At 44.5% G+C, this 18958-nt stretch overlaps 1 long non-coding RNA gene across 1 annotated transcript in view; it reads right to left on the bottom strand.

The window, feature by feature from the left end:
- Window positions 1-17792: 17792 nt before the first annotated feature.
- LOC144296066 (uncharacterized) overlaps window positions 17793-18958 on the bottom strand; it is a 33708-nt gene continuing 32542 nt past the window's right edge. Inside the window, exon 3 of the long non-coding RNA XR_013363189.1 lies at window positions 17793-18196. This is a non-coding gene — a long non-coding RNA (uncharacterized LOC144296066). The remainder of the gene's footprint in view (window positions 18197-18958) is intronic.

Genomic DNA, 18958 nt, shown 5'->3' with positions numbered 1-18958 from the left:
GGGCCTGGCATCCTCCCTCCCAGGGACTTGCCTGCTGGCTGCCAGCTGAGAGGTGAGGAGCTGCCTGGGAGCATGTGGGGGACTGGCCTCAGGGAGGGGCGCTGGTCTCCCCAGCATGCCACTTCCTACAGGCTTATCTATTCCAGGAAGTTCCTGGGCCTGCTTACCCTTCTGGGCTGGGGCTGCTTCTTGGTTCCCCGCTCAGCAGTTGGTAGAAGCTGCCTAACATCTCTGGGCCTCGGTTTCCCCATCTGTGAAAAGAGGATGGCTTTACTCTGAGGATTAAATGAGCTAATTTGTGTACAGTACGAAGCCAATTTTATTAGTAACATCATTATCAACCAAACCCAATGGCCAGGAATTCCTGGCACATCATGTATGTGGAGGGATGAACTTTGACAGATAAGGAAGTTGGTGGTGGTGGTGGTAGGGGGGCTGTTAGGCAGAGTTCATAGGCCAACTCCAGACCCTTTGGCTCTTTCTGGGGTCCTCCACCACATCACTTCTTCCATCTTTCTCCCCTGGGCCTCAGCCAGAGGACTTTGGCAAGCATTCCACCCAAGGAAAATACCACCTTGGAGAGTGGTGCTTTAGGCCAGCCCTGAGTTTATTTTCCATCTTACACAGTATCGGTGGGCCAAGGAGCTAGCCCATAATTAGTCTAATAAGGTGCCTGCTGCACACACGTCTGTGCTTAGGCTCCATTTTGATGGCTACCCAGTAATTTTCCAGATCTCTCAGATAAGGTCTTGCCTGGACAGGTTCCCATCACAAAGTACACGGTGCTCAGGGTGGGGCCTAATTGTGTTTTCCATGCTGCCCCCCTGCCCCCGAAGCTGTGGGGGCCTCGTCCCTGCAGGCAAGACCATTTCCCCAGGCAACACGTGCCAGGGCACAGGGGCTGCAAGGGGCCCCAGCAGGCCACAAATGTGAGCTTCACTAACAGATGTTACAAGAGGGAGAAACCTTCAAAGCAAAGACAGTTCTCGGTATTTTAGTCGAGAGGCCAGTGGGAGTCACAACAGCAGGTATAGCCCTGTGGTGGGTGCAGCCTTGCGGGCACACACCCCCCCGCCCCAGTGCTCAAGGTTGGTGCCTGTTCCAGGGACTTGCTCAGTGCTCTTGTTCCCCCTCCTCGATGCAAAGACCAGCTTGCCATCCAGGAACACCCTGGAGCAAGGTCTGCCTGGGCTCCTGGGCCCCATCCCGCCTAGAGGAGCCACCTCAAATCCCCAGGGCTCAGCACCAGGTCCCTTGAGCTGCCTTCACCTGGGGCCACAGTCACTGGAGCAAGACCCCAGGCCCCGGAGCTGTGGAGCAAGAGGGCAGAGCTCCCCGCAGTGCCCCTTGTCCCTCCTGCCCAGTGGGCAGACATGGGCCAGCCAGGCCAGGAAGCCAGGGGCCAGCCCTACTGCCCATGGACAGGCCCACACAGGGCTCTTTGATCTGCCCTCTGGGTGGGGCTGCATCCTCAGGGAGGTTTGCCCTGGAGACTGTGCCTGGAGAAGCCCAGCCTCCTCCTGGCCTGAGCGTCCTGTGTCTGTCGCCAGCAGGGTCCAAGATCCCCCTCACTGCCTCTCTGGAGAGGATGATGCAGGCCATCCTGGAGAAGGTGCTTACTGGCCAGAGGTGGGGCCAGATGCCCTAGGCCATGCTTATGGGAGATCCCTCTGTGGGGAACTGGGATCCCTGGGGAAATGGAGAGGGCCTTTCCACCTGGCAGCTTCTCGGGAGCCAAACCACCAGATAATCCCCTTGGCTTCCAGGAGCCATCAGGCCCACGCAGGAGCTAAGCTAGCCTCCGGGGGTTCCTTGACACCCACTGCTCTAGATCCAGGCTCAGGCCTGCTCCTGTATTCCCAGGTGGGTTTGGGAGCATTGAAAAGCACCCAGCCACCATCTATGGGCTGGGTGCAGGACAGTGGGTACAGGCTGAGTCAGAGCCAGCTCATCCTGGATGGGTGTGCTAGGGTGGGGTTGCTGCAGGGCACAGGGCACCAGCCACTGCCAGGGAGGGTTGTGTGGCCCAGGAGCTCTTTGTGCACATGTGGGCCTTAGGTCTGTCCTGTCTCATACATGTCTTGCCCTTGGTCTGCCAGCAGGGAGATGAGAGCCTGGCTCTGGGTTCTAGGCCTTCTGCTGCACTGGGTCTCATACCTCATTGCCTTGTCAGCTCTGAAGCCCTTTGCTGGATGACCCCTCACGGCTTTAGTGGCCACCTTTGAACTCTGCTTCTGACCCTCAACCAGGAGTTTCCCACTGCACTGCTCGTGGGGAGGGTGCCTCTGACCCCAGGCTTCCCTCAGTGCCACTTGAACCCACAGAAGCTGCAGCAAGCGGTTCTTAACTGCCTGCCTGGACTGGGTCACACTCCCTCCTGTCCCATCTGTCAATGGGAAAGGGGCATTCCCACATGAATTTACTCCCAGGAATCGCTGGAGGGAGAGCAGCAGAGCGGACGAAGATGAGTCTTGCCTTCACTTCCGTGCTTATATTTGAATTAGGTGAGGGGCAGTCAACACCTGAGCAGGTGTGGCAGGTGGTGGTAGTGGTGAATAGATAACAATAATGAAAGGAAGAGGACCCCAAGTGGAGCCAAACCACCAGACAATCCCCTTGGCATGGTCTGCAGTTTTATTTATTTATTATTATTTTTAAAGATTTATTTATTTATTTATTTATTTATTTATTTATTTATTTATTTATTTATTATAGACATAGAAAGAGAGAGAGGCAGAGACACAGGAGGAGGGAGAAGCAGGCTCCATGCTGGGAGCCTGACGTGGGACTCCATCGCGCCCTGGGCCAAAGGCAGGCGCCAAACCGCTGAGCCACCCAGGGATCCCCTGGTCTGCAGTTTTATTTATTTTTATTTTTTTAAAAGATTTTATTTATTTATTCATAGACACAGAGAGAAAGGCAGAGACACAGACAGAGGGAGAAGCAGGCTCCATGCAGGGAGCCCGACATGGGACTCGATCCCGGGTCTCCAGGATCACACCCCAGGCTGCAAGCTGCGCCAAACCGCTGCGCCACCAGGGCTGCCCAATTATGCAGTTTTAAATGGGTTATCCCGGAAGGCCTTCTTGAGTAGGTGACATTTAAATAAACATCTGCAAAAGATGAGTTAACAGGACTTACAGATATCTGAGGGAAGAATTTCCAGGCAGAGAAAAGGGCAAATGCAAGGATGGAGGCGTGGGCAGGACAGCTTCTAGGTCAAGGGACAGAGGAGAGCAGAGGAGGAACTGGCCTTGTGTTGTATGAAACGTATTTGATCTTGTCCCTGGCTCCTACCACAGAACTCCTAAAACCCTTGGAATTTCCTGAGTGATAGGAGTGTCTTTTGTTACTTGAACACACCTGAGTTTATGCTAATGAGGTGGCTGGGGGTGAGGCCCCTGCATCTTGCAGGATGGGGCTGGTTCACTAGAAAGACCAAAGGATTAGAGAGTTGGAACTTTCAGCTCCTCCCACTGACCTCTGGGAAGGAGAAAGATGGGGACGCTGCAGATTAAGCTCCGTAAAACCTCTTGAACAATGAGATAGCATGAGCTTCCAGGTCAGTGGATACCTCCACATGTGGGGAGGATGGACACCCCAGTTCCTCAAAGACAGAAGCCCCTGCAATCTGGCTTCCAGATCTTGCCCTATATACCTCCTTATCCCAGCTTTCCATCTGTATCCTTTGTAATGAACTGGGATTTGTAAGTGTTCTCAGAGTTCTGTGAGCTGCTCTAGCAAATTAACTGAACCCAAGAAGGAGGTCATGGGAACTCTGATTTATAGCCAGTTGGTCAGAAGCACAGGTAACAACCTGGACTTGTAACTGACATCGGAAGTGGGGGATTGTCTTGTGAGCCTGAACTGCTAGCCCTCGGGATCTGAAGCCATCTCTAGATAGGTGGTATCTGAATTGAGTTAAATTTGTAAGATATCCATCTAGTCGATGTTTGCTGAGAATTGGAGAGTTGCTTGGTAGTTTAGGGAAACATGCCAGAGGACCCAACTTGGGTTTTAAATAGATCACTGTGCTGTGTGGAAAAAGGAGGGGTGGGGGAGCAGGGAGCAGGAGACCAGCCAGGAGGTGGATCCTGAGAGAGGTGGAGGTGTCCTGAGGCAGGGTGCATGGTGATCTGTGTGTGTGTGTATGTGACGGTGGTTGGATGCTGACCATGTTGCAAAGGGACCAATGGCTGGATTAGTGGATATGACTATGAAAGAAAGAAGGAGGATGAGTTGCCTCCAAGATTTTGGCCTGAGCACCTGGCAGCATAGAGTTTCGATGGTCCTACTGATGCCTCCAGGTGACCTTTTGAGGGAAGTGCTGTAATAAGTCCCAAGCCTGACCTTGGACGATGAAAGACATGTCTTTTGGCCTACAAAGTTATGCTCTCTTCACTAAATCACTCATCTGCCAATCATTTCAGATAGGAAGAGTTATGTGAGTGTGTTGCCCACCTGCATAGGAAGGTCCCTTGGGGTGAGGGTGTGGCCCCTCCAAGCTAGCCTGAGTGAGACAGGGCACGGGTCTGGGGAGGTGAGGGAGGTAATGGACTGCCTGCTGGGACCTTCACCTCTCCTTTTGGATGTAATGGTGTGTGCCATGTGTAAGAGCACATGATCAGGAACAGTGGCGGGCATTGAATGGTGCTACCTGTGCTGTTGGCCCGGGCAGAGACCCTCCCGTGGGCATTTGATCCCCTTAATGATAACCCTGCAAGGGGAAGACATTATGCTGTGGTCTGAATGTTTGTGTCTTCCCCTAAATTCATATGTCAAAATCCTAAGCCCCAGTGTGAAGGTATTAGAAAGTGGGGCCTTTGGGAGGTGAGTAGGTCATGAAGGTGGAAGCCTGGTATGTGGGGATTAGTTCCCCTAGAAAGGAAACCCCAGAGAGCTCCCTCATCCCTCCCACTGTGTGAGGGCACAGTGAAGACACCTGACTATGAACCAAGAAAAGAGCTCTCATTAGACACTGAATCTGCTGGTGTCTTCATCTTGGACTTTGGGTATCCAGAACCGTGAGAAATAAATACAGAAGGGGCCTGACTCAACTTAATGATTTTTTTGACTTTATAGTGGGGCTAAAGCAACACATATTTGGTAGAAACCATGGTTTGAATTTTGAATCTTGAACTTTTTCTGAGTTAGCGATCCACAATATGTTGCTCTCTTGTGATGCTGGGCGGTGGCAGTGGCAGCTGACAATTGGAAGGATAAGCAGCTGACACCCTCACAACCATTCTGTTCTTCACTGTCAGTGAAGAATCAATAACTGATTGAGGCAGCCAACACTTTATCATATGTAATTAATAAATTATATGAGACAGTCAACACTTGATTATCGATAAGCGCTGTATAAGATGGTTTTACCCAACTGTAGGCTAATGTAAATGTACCAAGCATGTTTAGGGTGGGCTCAGCTATAATGTTCTAAACCCAGATAGCCTTGATGCTTAAGGCCACTGCCCCCAGGGGCTGGCCCAGAACTGGGGCGAGCCCATCTTGCCCTAGATCTGGTCAGCAGCATAGTCTCCTGGCACTGAGAGCTTCTGAAAAGTAAAACCGGGTAAGCCCTGAATTGAGAGCAGCTTCTCTAAGTTTGCTGGGAAGGCCATGAGATAGGACAGGGAGAGGACAAGGACCCTGGAGTCTACAGTGTTCAGTCCATAAGCAAAAACCTCCTCTGAGCCAGGCACAGCACCTGGAACAGTGTGTGTGTATCAGTCAGGATACAATATGCTGTAGTGACAAACATCTCCCAAATTTCAGTGGTTGAAAACAAAAGGCTGTTTTTTGCTCCTGTCACATGTCCAACATGACCCGCAGAGACAGCATTTCCACTTCTTCCAGAAGTACTGGCAAAGAATGGAACCCATCAATGAGACCCTGTCACATATTGTTTGTCCTCAGATTGTGTTGCTGACAGCAAGTCGCATGGCCATGTGTGATTTCAAGGAGGCAGGAAGGATGATGTTTCTGTAGAGAAAGGATGCTGTTTCTGTTGCTGATAATGAGTTACCCCAAACAGCAGCTTAGATCATTCTATTCTGCTCCTGAATATGTCAGGATTTGGGCAAGAACACAGCAAGGGAAGCTGGAATCTGTTCATGGCATCAGGAGCCTCACTGAGAGGACTCCAAGGCTAAGAGGACCACTGGACTTGGGGCTGAAGGTGACCCTGTGTCACCTGGACACATGCTGGCTTGGACTGTCCTGAATAACTGCCATGTGGCCTCCCTACATCCACGGTGGCTGCATTTCAGGGCCAGGCTGAAACTGTCTCATCATTTGTGACCTGGCTTCATAAGAAAAAGTATGTCACTTACCCCAGAGTGGCACATCGGCCCTATACCCCTGTACAGGAGGATAGTCAGAGCTGGTCATGCAAAGATCAGAAGGTCAGTCGGTCAGAGATTCCGTTTGTTGCTAACTTTGGAAAATGCAATACACCCTAGAGGAGAGAAGGGAGACAGATGAGCAGCACTATGTCTCCTGTGGGAATGTGTTGTATGTCCAGACATAGGCTCTAATCTCACAGCATGCGGTGGTTTCCTTCAAGATAATGCTTCAAGCTGGCAGGGGGGACAGAAAAAGGCCAAGATGGCCACACTGTGAGCCAGGGTATGGGTTTTACTCTGCTGTTGAGTACTCTGTGGGTACTAAGCCCCCTTGCAGGAGGGCCCTTGGGGCCCAAAGACATGACTCTGCCTCCTCTGAGAGGAGGTTTAAGTGAGGAGGGGAGACTGGCTGGGACCTGGCCCACAGAGGCGTTGCTAAAAGGGGGGGTGTGGAGGAGGGGAACCAGTGCCTTGGGACACTTCATTGGCTACGGAGATGAGGCTGGGCCCAGACTTTTGGACAAGGTCCCCCAGTCAGCCCCAGATGACAAAGGCCCAGGAAAGACAGTGTAGACAGGGAATGGGTAACAGAGATGATGCGGGAGAAGATGGGACTGAGCCTGAACATCCCCATCTGGAGCAGAACCCAGTGATCACCTTGTGCCTGAGTCTGAGCAGGTACTAGACCCAGGGCTGTCACATGTTCCCGACTGCCAGCGTGGGTAAGGAGCCGTTTCCCCGGCAGCAGCAGCCACAGGAAGCCCAGGGTGGAGCTTGGGAAGGCAGGCTCAGTGTCCTCTGCACGCACCTCACCAAACATTTATTTCTTCAGCTTGTTAGTCTGGAAGGCCCTCCCCTGGGATGTGGAGACCATTTTGGCTCCCCCAACAGCAGTAAATGGGGCCTTATCCAAACAAGAGATGCAAAAAATGTGGAAAAAATACTTTGGAAAATGTTTGCATTGGAGGGACGGGCGAGCGCACTCGTGAATTGTTTTCTTCTTTCAAAGCGGCCCTGACCATAACGGGCTCCAGCAGAACTGACTGATGCGCAGGGCGCAGGTCCCTCGGGATGTGGCAGGAAGAGCGGAGCAGAGGAAGGGCGGGCTACTCAAAGGCCCCGGGAAACGAGCTGTTTGTTGACTTTCGCTCCACAGCCCTGTCGCCAATTCAAACCAACAGTCTCCCTTGACCCCCAAATGGTTTGAGGACAGATATGTCCTGGATTCTTTTAGTGTCTTTGTGACTGAACCAGTGTGGGGCAAGAGCTTTCACTCTAGGCTGGGCAGCGCTGGGTGATGTATTTAAAATCAAGGACCACACCAAAACTGGGTGTCTGGCAAGTAATTAATAGAACATTAACTCTGGCCCCAGAATTCCTGTCTCCGGACAGAGAAAATGTTGCACAGGTCTTAAAGGTGCACAGCAAGGTGTTGTTGCTTGTTGCACAGCAAGGGTGTCTAATGTGTGTCCCAGCTGCTAGAACAAATGAGCGCAGACTGGGTGCTTATGAACAATAGAAACCTATTTCTCACACTCCTGGAGACTGGAAGTCAGATCAGGAAGTCCGCATAGTTGGGTAAGGGTCCTTTTCTGAGATGCGGACATCTCATTGTAGGTGGGGCCTCTTGCATAAGAGCACAAATCCCATTCAGGAGGGCTCCACCTTCATGACCTAATCCTCTTCCAAAGGCACCACCTCTGAAGACCATTGGCGTATGGTTTCCAACATGTGTATTCTGGGCGGGCACAAACGTACGGGGCCACAGCAAAGCAAGAGAGGAGGGAGCAGACCACTCTGAGCCATGGACAGTCCAGCTGGCTGACTTCCTGAGTGCCCATCCATGATGTGCAGGCCCATGAGGAGAGTAAAATCATGTAAGGGACATGGTGCTTGCCCCCAGCAGGCCCCACCATATGTCTTTCTTCCTTAATAATGGAACTCTCAGGTTCAAGTTTGGCACACAGCTATCTGGACCAATTCTGACCAGTAGGATGTGAGTGGCAGCATCATGAACAACTTCCATTCTGGGAAGTAGCATTAAAAGGAGCAGATGAGCCCTTCCTCCCTTTTTCTTCTGGAGAGTGGACCCCTGGAAGCCTTCACTAGAGGGTGCCAGAGGTCCTCACCCCACATAAAGACCCAACTAATTAGCATTTTACTCAGGTAGGTACTAAGCCTCTTCCCAAGGTCATTTCTAGGTGCAAACACAGCACTGCTAGCCTCGTAGACATGATGACTGGAGCTGCAGCTGTCCTCTTGGACCATGTGGCGATCTAGGGAGTGAAGCCACACACAGCCAACCATGGGAAAGATAGAGCCTAAACCTCGACATGCATCCTCCCCAGAAGAACCACAGATAAGAGTAAGCTCTTATCTTTTAAAGTCACAGTGTTTTAGAGTATCTTTCACCCACAGCCAAAGATAGTGCTCATCCATATGCCACTTGCAGAGTGTTTATAGTCACTTGTGTTTCTCATGCCAAAAGTTAGCCAGTGGTTATAAGTAACCTCATTAGGCTAGAACACTGTAGCTAAGCTAAGGCAATTCAGCAGTGGGATGGCCCTGGTTTTGTAGGGAAGAGGCTTCCTACACACAGACATGTTACTACAAGTATGGTGACATTGCATGTGTCTAGTACCTACAGACCTACCAGAGAGCTCTGCTAGCTTAGGTGTCCCAAGGGCAGACTGAGCATCTTTTCACTCCCTTCCCTTCTCCAAACCCCCTGGAAATGGCAACATGACATAATCCCAAGCAGACTCGAGAAGAGGATGAAGGCATAGGTGAGTATCAGTGAACCTGTGACTTGCGTAGATTTTTAAAACCTAGAAATCAGGCATGATCATACTGATTAAAAACCATGTCCAAGGAGACTGCAGCCCACTAGGTATGCAAGAAGCAGCCTGGGTAGAGGTGTTAGCCTCCCTGAGCACCTGGAAAAGCTGTGAGCTCAAAGTCTGAAGTTTGAGAACAGGAGTTAGCCAGGGATTTTACTGCAGGGGAAAGGAGGGTTGGTGCAGAGATTGTCCATAGAACAGTGGGGAGAGCACTCTGCTAGCCTCTAACCCCAGACTCCACGAAAAGGCTAGCACTGCTGTGTTTGCATTTAGAAATGACCTTGGGAGGATGCTTAGTACCCACGTGAGTAAAACCCTCATTAGTTGGGTCTTTTTTGTGGGGTGAGGAGCCCCAGCACCCTCTAGTGAAGGCTGCCAATTACTATGTGTCACCCTGCATGCAGAACTCAAGTCAGCCTTCTCGGGAAGGGGTGAGGCCTGCTAAGTAAACAGTCCCGGGAGCCACAGACGGAAGCCTTGCCAGCTGTCTATATGCATTAGTCTTGTCTTTCATTTTTACATGTAAACAGGCAACCAAGGAAAACAGTCACCACAAGAGAGAAAGACCCCTATGAACAAAAGTAACAGCTGTTCCAGGAAGATACAGATAACAAAGGCAATGAATAAATCCAAAAATCATGATTTATACCTCTGAGACAAACTAGGAGGTACTGCATTCACAAAACAGGAAGAGGAAGTTAGAGAGAGGAAAAATCAGGGAACTAGAAAAAGTTCATAGAAATTAAAAATACGACTATAAAAAAACTCAGGAGAAGAATTTGAAAATGCAGTCGAAGAAACTTCCCAGACACATAGGGCAAAAAGACAAAAGGACAAAGAACATTCAAAGAAAGTTAAGAGATGTGCAGCGTCAGTCCTGGGAGTCTGAAATGTGTCAGTAGGAATGTAGGAACAAGGAACGGGACAAAAAGTGGAAGGTAAATGTACTGGTTCCTTTGTTGCTGTGACAAATTTAATGACTTAAAACAACACAGATATATTACTTTATGGTTACAGAGGTCTGAAGTCCTAAACTCAAGGTGTCAGCAGGGCTGCATTCCTTCTAGAGAGGCTTTGGGAGTGAATTCATTTCTCTGCTTTTTCCAGCTTCTGGAAATTGCCTGCATTCCTTAGCTCATGTCCTCTTCCTCCATCTTTAAGACCAGCTATGGAGCATTCTCAAGACTCTGACTGGGACCCCTGGCCCCTTCACTCCATTGCACTTTCTCCTTCTCCTGCTGCTGTCGTATTGTCTTCTCCAACTCTAACCCTGTGTCCTGCCTCTTATGAGAACAATTGTGAGGACATTGGGTTCATCCAGCTAATCCCAGAAAATCTTCCCTTCTCCAGATCCTTAATTTAATCACATCTATAAAAATCACATCTATTTTCCATGTAAGAAAACATTCACAAGTTCCAGAGATTAGGATATGGACATCTTTGGAGAGACCCATTATTCTGTTGACCATGGTGAGAAAAAATGATGGGAGAAAACTTCCCAGAGCTAAAAAATGGGGAAAAGTTTTAAGATTAAAAACTTTTCTGAGTTACTTAATAGAATGATTGAGATAAGATCAACACCTGGGAACTCTATCATGCATATTTAAAAAAATAAGGAGAAAAAAAAATAAGGAGAAAATCCTAAAGGCTGCCTGAAGAGGGAAGGGGTACATGCCAGCCACTGGCAGAAGAAGATCGGCACCGTGGTGTGCTAATGAGAAATAGAAGACATCCTTCAAGGCTTAAGGGGAAATTATCTTGATGCTACAATGAAGACATGTATGTATATATATTTCATGCAAGAAAAGACTCTGGTAGTTGACCTCCCATGGACTTCTTCTGAGACCATATACCTTGGGGCATACTCTAGCCACAAGAAAAGAAAATCAAGAAAAAGAAAAATTAGAACTTCCCCCAAACTGTAGAATTACATCAGTACTACAGTGAGAAGAAATTCCTTACCAGCTACACAAAGATGATTCAGTAGTAGGAAATCTACCATTAAAATTGATCACTTTTATAAGCTGAAGGAGAAAAATAATTATATGATTATCTCCACACATGCCAAGAAAGCCTTTGAAAAAATTCAGCACACATTTGTACTTAAAGTCTTGCAAAAAATGAATGGGTTCTTCCTTAATTAACAGGATGAAATATATACACCTCACTCCTAAAGCTGGTGATTTACTGAATGGGAAAACACTAGAAACATTCCTATTAAGGTCAGGAACAAGGCAAGAATACTGCCACTATTATTTAACATAATTGCTTACGCAATCAGGTAAGAGAAAACAATTGGAGGGATAAACATTGAAAAAGGAGAACTAACTCCATTTGCAGATGACAAGACAGTATACCTAGACAGAAAACCTAGAGAACTGTTGGTAAACCACCTCAAAGAATAAAAGAATTCTACAAGAAATTCTACAAGAAAGCAGGTTGTAAAATTAGCACATAGAAGTTAATAGAGTCCTATGTTGCATATAACATATAATTCCTACAAATAAAGTTAAAAATTGAAATGAATCCTATCAGATACTCACAGTGAAGACTGTGGAGACCCTGAAAAGGCTTCCTAGTAGTGCTAGCTGCTTCTCTTCTATCCTCTCCACCCCTCCCCTCCCCCTTACCCCTACCCCAATGGGAAAAGAGTCTTAAACTACAAGAATGGAGAAAGGCAGCAAACAGTGTCCCTTACGGTACTGAAGAAAACTGATCACAGCTGGGGAAGGGAATAGAAACAAACCCTCTGCCTCTTGAGAAAGGACAGGTAACATGCGGCCCAGGACTACAGCTGGAGAAGGCACATCCCTAAGACACAGGGACCCAGGGCCTGCCTGGTACTGAGGCTTAATAAGAATGTTGGAGAAAGTCCCCCTCCCAGCTAAGAGTGAAAATAGCAAGTGGAATAAAGCTGGGAAAGCTGCCCCAAGAGGCAGAGGTCTCTGCAGTGCAGGACTAAAAACTCACTGCTGAGGGTGGAGCAGACAGTGAAGTCAAACCCCAGCAAAACAGCCCCCACCCTAAACACAAGGTCTCACTAGGGAAATTTAAAACCTGTTATGTCGTGAAAGCAATGATGGCAACAGTAAAGCCTAAATCCAGCCTGGCTCCTGACTACATTAATGGAACTCTTAGCAGAAGGACCTAGCAGAAGAAGGAAAGATGTGCTCATTTCCAAGCATAAAATGTATTTATCTCAGCCTCTACCATCTAATGTCTGTGTTTTAACAAAAAAATATGAGTCATATGATAAAGCAAGAAAAAAATATACAACCCCAAGAGATAAAGCAACTCACAGACCATACAGATATGCTGCAGATGTTAGAACTATCTCATAGGGAATTTAAAATAACAATGATTAAGATGTTAAAGGCTCTTAAGGAAAAATTAGCTACACTCAAGAGCAGATGGATAATTTTAGCAGAGAAATGAAAAGTATATGAAAGACTGGATGGAAATACAGACATGAAAAACACAGTAATAAGGATGAAGAATGCCTCCAACTGGCTCATCAGTAGAGAAGATTCAGCCAAGTAAGAATCAAGGTGAAGTTGAAGGTAAGTCAATGAAAACATAAAGAGAAAACAAGAGGAACAAAATAAAACAAAACAGTGCATCAAGAGCTGTGGGACAATACCAAATGGAATCCTAAAAGAAGGAAAAGAGAATAGGAGAGAAGAAATATTTGAAAAACAGTGGCTGAGGGACACCTGGGTGGCTCAAGGGGTTGAGTATCTGCCTTCGGCTCAGGGCTTGATCCCAAAGTCCCAGTATCAAGTCCTGTATCCGGCTTCTTGAATGGAGCCTGCTTCTCCTGTCTCTGCCTCTCTCTCTGCCTCTCTCTCTGTGTCTCTTATGAATAAACAAAATCTTAAAAAGAAAAATAGTGGCTGATATTTTTCCAAAATTAATGACAGGCAGCCAACTGTAGATCCAAAAAGCTTAGAGAATGCCCAATAGGATAAATGAAAGAAAGGAAAAAGGCAAGGGGGATGAGAAGAGAGAGGAAATGAGAGATGGGGTGGGGGAGGAAGGAAAGAAGAAAAGGAGGAAGGAAAAGAAAAGAAATCACTCTTATGCATATCATATTCAAATTGCTGAAAACAGAAAAACAAACAAAAAAGACCTTCCAATGAAGAAAACAGTTATGCTCAGATGTGCTTGCTGATGAATTCCACTAAATATTTAAGTATGAAATAATAATACAGATTCTACACAATCTCTTCCAAAAAGCAAAAGGGAAGGCAACATTTCCCAATTCATTTTATGTGCCCAGTATTACACTGACACCACACTACAGAGGAAGTACAAGAAGAGGAAACTATATGTTGATATCCATGATTATAGAGACAACAATCATCAGTAAAACGTTAACAAATTGTATCCAGCAACATATAAAGACAATAGTACACCACAACCTAGAGGAGTTTATCCCAAGAATGCAAAGGTGGATCAACATTTGAGGTTTTTTTTTTTTTTAATTTTTTTTTTTAACTTTTATTTATTTATGATAGGCACACAGTGAGAGAGAGAGAGGCAGAGACACAGGCAGAGGGAGAAGCAGGCTCCATGCACCGGGAGCCTGACGTGGGATTCGATCCCGGATATCCAGGACCGCGCCCTGGGCCAAAGGCAGGCGCCAAACCGCTGCACCACCCAGGGATCCCAACATTTGAGGTTTAATCAGTATAATTCACCTTATTAAGAAGCTTTTTTTAAAAAAAAGAACCCCCCCAAAAAAATTTAAGAAGAAAAAGAAAGAAAGAAAGAAAGAAAGAAAGAAAGAAAGAAAGAAAGAAAGAAAGAAAGAGGGATCCCTGGGTGGCGCAGCGGTTTGGCGCCTGCCTTTGGCTCGGGGCACGATCCTGGAGGCCTGGGATCGAATCCCACGTCGGGCTCCCTGCATGGAGCCTGCTTCTCCCTCTGCCTGTGTATCTGCCTCTCTGTCTCTCTCTGTGTAACTATCATGAATAAATAAATAAAATCTTTAAAAAAAAAAAAAAAGAAAGAAAGAAAGAAAGAAAGAAAGAAAGAAAGAAAGAAAGAAAGAAAGAAAGAAAGAAGAAAGAAAAAAGAAAACTGTATGGTCCACTCAAAAGTATATGAACCGCTTCCTGGTATTCAGCTTCTGTTTATGATGATAAATTCCCAGTAAACAAGGAATAAATCGAAACTTTCTTAACATGAAAAGTGCATGTACAAAACAAACAAACAAGGACACCTGGGTGGCTCAGTGGCTGAGTGTCTGCCTTTAGCTCACTCAGGTCAGGATCCTGGGGTCCTGGGATCAAGTCCCACATCAGGCTCCCTGTGGGGAGCCTGCTTCTGCCTTTGTCTCTGCCTCTCCCTCCGTGTCTCTCATGAATAAATAAATAAAATCTTTAAAAACAAACAAATAAACCACCCAAGCTAGCACATATTTAATTGCGAATAATTGAATGCATCTACCCTAGGATCAAAAACAAAGCAATGATATGTTCCCTTACTACGAGTACTACTCAATATTGTACTGGAAATTCTGGCCACTGTAATATGACAATAACAACAACAGCAAAAAGTAAAGAAAAGAAAGAAAAGACAGGTTTGAAAGGAAGAATTGCCTTTATTTGTAGATGACACACTGAATATGTAGAAAAATCCAAAGAATCTACAAAACCAACAACAGAAAACCAAAAACCATCTAGAATTAATACAGGAGTTTAGCTAGAGTATAAGATACAAACTCAATATACAGAAATCAGTTGTATTTCTGTATTGTACTCAATTATATTTCAATTGTATTATATACTAGCACTGTACAATTGGAACTAAATTTTTTTCAAGTTACCATTTCAAAAAGCACACACACAAAAAATGAGGTACTTAGGCCTAAGAGTGCCTAAATACATGCAGGATTTGAATACTGAAAACTACAGAATATTGATGAAATAAATCAATGAAGACCTAAATGGACAGTTTTACTGTGTTTATGGTTTGGAAGATGCAATAATGTTAAGCTTGCAATTCTCAACAAATTTGTATATACATTTGGTGAGATCCCAATTAAATTCTGAACAGGCTTTATTATAGATATTGGGAAACAGATTCTAAAATTGAATGTAAAGGAACTAGATTAGGCAACATGGCTTTGTAAAATAAGCGCAGGATTAATGAAATTATATTACATGAATCCAAGACTTATTTTAGTGACATAGTAATTAAAACAGTATAGTATTGGAATAAAGATGAAAAAAAATAAAGTAGAACAATGTAATAGAATAGACAGTCCAAAAATAAAACCATATATATTGGGCTCAAATTTAGTAACAGATGGAAAGAATTCTATACCAACACCAACTAAGGCTTATCTCAGGGATGCAAGGTTGGTTTAATGTCTGAAAATTAATAAATATAATGCATCATATTAATAGACTAAAAAATAAAATCACATGAACATCTCCAAAATCATATGGCAAAATTCGACACCCTTTCATGAAAAATCACTCAAAAAACTAAAAACAGAAGGGAACTTCCTCAATCTGATTAATTCATCTATGACACACTGACAGCTAGCATCATATTTAATAGTGAAAGACTGCATGCTTTTCCCCCAGGATCAGGAACAAAACAAGGAAATCTGCTGTAGGCACGTCTATTCAATATTGTACTGGAGGTTCTAGCCAGGAAAATTGGGTAAGGAAAAGAAATAAAAGGCATCTAATTTGGAAAGGAAGAAGTAAAATTATCTCTGTTTGCAGATGGCATGATCTTCTATGTAAAGAGTCTTAAAGATTCCAAACACACATACATAAAACCCCTTTAGAACTAATGAATTCAGCAAAGTGGCAGGATACGAAATCAACACATAGCAATCAGCCGCATTTCTAAACACCAAGAGTGAACAATCCCAAAAGGAAATAAACAAAACAATCCCATCTACATTAGCCTCAAAAATAATAAAATACTTAGGAATAAACTTAACCAAGGAGGTAAAAGACTCATATACTGAAAACTACAAAATATTGTTTAAAGAAATTAAAGAAGACAAAATTAATGGAAAGACATCTTACATTCATGGACTAGAAGACTTAATATTGTTAAAATGTCCACACTACCCAAAGCAATCTACAAAGTGATTACAATTACTATCAAAATCCCAATGCAATTGCTATCAAAATCCCTATTTTGGAAATAGAAAAAAATTTCTAAAATTCATATGGAATCTCTAAGGACCCTTGAATACCAAAAACACTATCAAGTAAGAAAAATAAAGCTGGAGGTTTCATACTTCCTGATTTCAAAACATATAACAAAGTCACTGTAATCAAAAGAGTACAGTACAGACATATAGGCGAATGGAACAGAATAGAGAGCCCCCGAACAAAACCTCCCATACGTGGTCAAATGATTTTCAATAACAGTGCTGAAGTTACACACAGTGGGGAGAGGATAATCTCTTCAACAAAGTGTGTTGGGAAAACTGGACATCCACATGCAAAACAATGAAGCAAGACTCTTACCTTACACCACATACAAAAATTAACTAGAAATGGATTAAAGACCAAAATATAAGACAGAAAATTATGCAACTCCAGTAAACAAAACATAGAGGGAAAGATTCATGACATTGGACTTGGCAATGATTTATTAGATATGATGCCAAAAGCATAGGCAACAAAAGCAAAAGTAGACAAATGGGATTGCATCAAACTTAGAAACTTCTGCACAGCTAAGGAAAAAGTCAATGGAATGAAAAGGGAACCTAGGGAATGGCAGAAGATATTTGCAAATCATTTATCTGATGAGGGCTTAACATCCAAAATACATAAATAACTTCTACAACTCAACAACAACAACAACAACAAAACAGAAACAAAAACAAAAATAACCTGACTAAAAATGGGCAAAGGATTTTTTTTTTTTTAAGTTTTATTTGAGTAATCTCTACACCCAATGTGGGGCTTGAACTGATGATTCTGAGATCAAGAGTTCTATGCTCTTCTGACTGAGCCAACCACATGCCCCAGGCAAAGGATTTGAATGGACATTTCTCCAAAGAGGATATACAAATCGCCGATGAGCATATGAAAAAATGCTCAACATCACTAATCATCAGGGAAATTCAAATAAAAACCATGAGATACCATCTCACACCTGTTAGGATGGCCACTACCAAAAAAAAACAAAAACAAAAAAACAAAAAACCCAGAAAATAACAAATGTTGGAAAGGATGTGGAGAAATTAGAACCCTTGTGCCCTTTTGATGGGAATGTAAAATGGTGTAGCCACTGCTGGAAATGGTATGGTGTTTCCTCCAAAAATTACAAAAAGGATTACCGTACAATCCAGTAACCTCAGGCAGCCCAGTGGCGCAGCGGTTTAACGCCGCCTGCAGCCCAGGGCATGATCCTGGAGGCCCTGGATCGAGTCCCACGTCAGGCTCTCTGTATGATGCCTGCTTCTCCCTCTGCCTGTGTCTCTGCCTCTCTCTCTCTGTCTCTATGAATAAATAAATAAAATCTTTAAAAAAAATTTTAAAAAATCCAGTAACCTCACTTCTGGATATATATTAAAAAGAATTGAAAATAGGATCTCAAAGAGGTATTTGCACATCCACATTTACTGCAGTATATTATTCACAACGGCCAAGATTTGGAAGCAACCCAAGTGTCCACTGACTGATACGTGGATGAAGAAAATATGGTATAAATACACAGGGAATATTGTTTCAATGAAAAAAAGCAAATCCTATCATATGCTACAACTTGGATGAAACTTGAAGACACTGTGCTAAGTGAAATAAGCCAGTTGCCAAAAGACAAATACTGTATTATTTCATTTACATGAGGCATCTAAAAGAATCAAACTGTTAGAAAGTAGAATGCTGGGGCTCCTGGGTGGCTCAGTTGGTTAAGGGTCTGCTTTCAGCTCAGGTAACGATCCTGAGGTCCTGGGATCGAGCCCCACGTGGGGAGTCTGCTTCTTCTTCTTCCTCTGTCACTTTCCTTGCTTGTGCTCTTGCTCTCTCTCTGCCAAATAAAATAAAAAATAAAATAGAATCTTAAAAAAAAAAAAAGAAAGTAGAATGCTGATTTCTAGGGACTGGGAAGAGGTGGGAAAGGGGAGCTGTTCAATTGGTATAGAATTTCCATTTTGCCAGGTGAAAAAGCTCAAGTGATCTATTGCGCAAGAATATGCACATAGTTAACACCATTGTACTATATGCTTAAAAATGGTTAAGATGGTGGGCGCCTGGGTGGCTCAGTCAGTTAAGCATCCGCCTTCAGCTCAGGTTATGATCTCAGGATCCTGGAATTGAGCTCCACGTTGGGCTCCCCACTTAGTGGGGAGTCTGCTTGTCCCTCTGCCTACCCCCGCCCTCCTTCTCTCTCAAATAAATAAATAAATAAATAAATAAATAAATAAATAAATAAAATCTTTAAGAAAAATGGCTAAGACGGTAAATTTTCTGTTATGTGTTTTTTACTACAGTAAAAAATCAAGTCCCTTGATACTTGTACAATGTATAGGGATGAGTGTAAATTAAAAAAAAAAAAAAACTGTTAAGAGCAATCCCCCTGAGTCCCCTCCCTCTTTAGGAGCTTTGTACTATTACTCAATAAACTTTGCTTTACTATCACTCAAAAAAAAAAAAATGTTAAGAGAGCTAATTATTTGGAGGAATTAACCAAGTTTGTGGAGGAAGACTGAGTATTTCAAAGACTAAATCTCCATAAATTGATTTACTGATTTAATGTAATCTTAATCAGAATCCTAAAATTTTTGTTGTT

This window comes from Canis aureus, chromosome 2, assembly GCF_053574225.1.
Source record: "Canis aureus isolate CA01 chromosome 2, VMU_Caureus_v.1.0, whole genome shotgun sequence".
In the NCBI taxonomy this organism is placed as follows: Eukaryota; Metazoa; Chordata; class Mammalia; order Carnivora; family Canidae; genus Canis; species Canis aureus.
The sequence above is the reverse complement of the archived record's forward strand: the minus strand, read 5'-3'. Positions and strand labels throughout refer to the sequence as shown.